Source organism: Atta cephalotes (assembly GCF_000143395.1).
Source record: "Atta cephalotes unplaced genomic scaffold scaffold00029, whole genome shotgun sequence".
Classification (NCBI taxonomy): Eukaryota; Metazoa; Arthropoda; class Insecta; order Hymenoptera; family Formicidae; genus Atta; species Atta cephalotes.
In genome coordinates, this window is record NW_012130093.1 from 426,504 (window position 1) to 430,295 (window position 3,792).

Consider the following 3,792-nt stretch of genomic DNA (forward strand, 5'->3'; position numbering starts at 1 on the left):
AAAGTAATATATATATATATATTATATATATATATATATATATATATATATATATATATATAAAATGAATAAAAAGAAAACAGATAAACACTGTTGAGGAAAAAGTATAAAAAAAATTTATAAAATAAAAACTTACTGTTTATAAAACTCTTCATCTTGAATAGAAACGTAAAATTTCATGGAATCATACATGCTTGAAAAGCGTTGCAGTAGTGTCTGAACAACTGATGCAAGTAACATTGCCCGAGCTCTTTCTAAGTTTTGTCTCCTCCATCACATTTCTTCAGGAATACATATGGAATTGTTCAACCAATATAAGCGAGAGATCAAAAATGCAAGCACCGATATATGACAGCTTTGTTAGTAATAAAAGATATTTTTAAGAATTTCGACATTAATACGACATATTTCGCGATGACATTATGAATGTAATTTTGATATATTGCGACGTTACCACATTGTATACATAATGATATAAAATTTAAAAATCGAGATGTATGCGACGTTACCAAATAGTGCTCATAATGATATATCCCACCCATTGTAGTCTTGTACTCCATAGTATTCGTGCTCCCTCTCCTACCCATCGTGGTATCACTTATCATAACATTCGCACTCTCTCTTCTTCCCGTAATATTCTCTTTCACGTTCTCTTTTCTTTTTGCTCACAATTTTATTAAATAAATATTGTATTTGTTTTACGATTTTTTAATGAGATGACTTAGTAATGATTTTAATTTAGTAACTAATTATAATAATATTTCTAGTAATGTAATATAATACAAACAGTTGAGCGTTCCTAATTATCAAACCATTATAAAACTATTATTGAGTAGCTATCGAACACTTATTGTACTACATCGTACTACTGAACAGCTATTATCATTAATTAATTCTAAATAATTATAAAGAAAGAAGATTCTTTTCTACTCGCAGTAAAGAGAAATAGGAATGTGCAGGTTTCAAAGTTATGTGATAAACAGATGATGTCATAGAAGGAAACGAAAAAAATATTTTAAGATTGTGGAGGAAACCCAAAAAGAAATAGAGATTAGAATTATAATTTCTTTTTATTCAATTTTTATTTTAATAATTTAATTAACTTATTAGAAGAAAAATTGCACGCATTCTTATCATATATAATTCTAAACCATGAGTAAAGGTAGGGAAAAAGGAGATTGAAAATAATTTTAAAAATTCAGTAATAATATTTAATAATTTATCATATTATACATTTTTTATAACATTAATTTATTTCTTTAACGCAGTGTATATAATTTCATCTGAAGCGCACATTACTAATTCACATTAGTAATTCACTCCATGATTGAAGTTTCATCATAAACTTCACGCAATCTTTTAATACCCCACATTTATTGTTACAATTTTTGCGTATAGTAGTCACAAATTGTTGATTTATATTCTCTCGCACGCGATTTTATTAAAAAGATATTCATTTTATGACTTTTATGATGTGATTTTATAATAGAATGATAGATACAAGCACAATTTTAATAATATTTTAATGGTATAAGTCGATCAGCCGGATGCGCTTTTTCTTATTAAGTAATTTATTTTCATGAAGATATAAAGAAGGAATGATGAAGAGATTAGAGAAAAGATAAATTTTCAAAGAAATATGTATATTTTTAAATTTATATATATTTTTTTAATATAGATTTATTTATCTAATATTTAATGCACATGTACAATATAATTTAAATAGACTAGTTCACATTCTATAATAGAATTTTTATCATAAATTTTGTACAAAGTGTTTGCAGCATCGCGTTTATTAAGTAATACAATTTTATCTTAAAAATGATACAAAATATTTGAATTTTTTCACTAACACCATTGACTTATTATTGACTACATTGAGTTTATAATATACTCGACACATTGCTCGAGTTCAAATAAGAAGAATACGGTTGTTGGTTGTACAACATGTACAATATCATACAATGTATTATACAATGAATTTTATATTTTTCGTATCACTTTAACAAGTTCTACATTCAAATCTTGAATCGATGATGATGATGAGACAGTTCACTGCATTAATCGCTCAATATCTGTCTCTTGATTAACGCTTACGCTCCACGTAGCATGAGGATTATGCGGTTGCCTCATAGATCGCAATTTCTACATGAGACGTAGGTCCCACGACGATCCCGAGGTCCAAGAACTTATACAAGGTGTTCTCAAAAGGTGATACCAAATTTTAGGGGTGTGTAGTACTCGTTAAAACAAATCAAAAAGTCTTAATGAACAGTACTCCGAAAATCTTTTATTTCTAAGTTATGAAGCATTTTCTTCTGTGAAAAATAGAAAATAATTTAAATTTACAATAAATGTTCAATATGCCCTCCGTCCATTTCAACACAATTGCACGTCTCCTCATTAAAGATCGAACACGTTCAAAAATTCCGGGTTTATTTCATATTTATTGACAACAGTTTTATTTTCAATTCTCTGAATCAATTCATCTATTGTATCAATTGATGTGGCATATACCATGCTGTTCAAGGGTCCTCATAGATAATAATCCAAGGAATTTAAATCCGATGAGCGAGGCTATACAACTAGACCGCCACGTTCTATTCACCTTTCTTGAAAACGATTGGTTAAATGGCGTCTGACATTAATGAGGAAATGGGCAGAGGCAACTTCATGCATGAACTACATTCATTGTCTATGTTGTTAAGGAATATGTCCATAGTTCGAATAAATTATTTTCGAGAAAATTAAGATATACTTGTTCTGTTAGTCTATTAGGCAAAACGTAAGGTCTGATTAGATGGTCTACAAAAATACCTACCCGTTCGTTCACAGAAAAACGATACTGATATCGTGATGCTATGATAGTATGAGGATTTTCATTTCTCCAAACATGTATGTTATAAACGTTATTGATCCCATCCCTAGTGAAGGATGCCTCATCAGTAAACAAAATATTACATAAAAATTGTGGATCTTGATTGCATCGAAGAAGCCATTGACAAAAAGTGATCCGTTGTTGCAAATCAACTGAGAAGAGCCTGAACGTGCTGGACATGATAGGGATGCAAAAATTGATCGTGCAAAATGTTCCACATAGTATGATGGCTTGATCTTTCTTAGGGCGATTCTTTGACAAGATATTCCATTTTCTTAAATTATGTGTAAAATATTTTCTCGAATGCAGGAGTTCTAACAAGTCGCGGTCTACCGCAGTCAACTAAATTTGGTTTGAATTGTCCAGTCTCACGTAAGCGTTGATGAATTTTATTAAACATTCTTCTACTTGGCTGTCGGCGATTCGGATAAGTTGCATGATACAAGCGTGCTGCTTTTAAAGCATTGCCCTTTGCTCTGCCATACATAACATGAATATCAGAATTTGTATAAAAATTAGCCATTTTTCGAAAACTAGACATGGTCCAAAGTTGAATATAATCCCTGCATTAGATGGTCACATACGGGCATCCGTGAATGAACTGACTAAGAGACTTGGAAACTGTTGTCAACAAATATGAAATAAACCTTTATCTTTAACCTTCAATGACGAAACACGTCGAATTGTGTATTGACATGAGCTGAAAGTACATTGAATATTTATTGTAAAGTTAATCTATTTTCTATTTTTCACAGAAGAAAATGCTTTATACCTCAGAAATAAAAGGTTTTCGGAGTGTTAAGCCTTTTTTGGTTTGTTTTAATGTAGTATATATATATATATATATATATATATATATATACTATATATATATATATATTATTAACGTTAAGTTATACGTTTAGTAANACTAT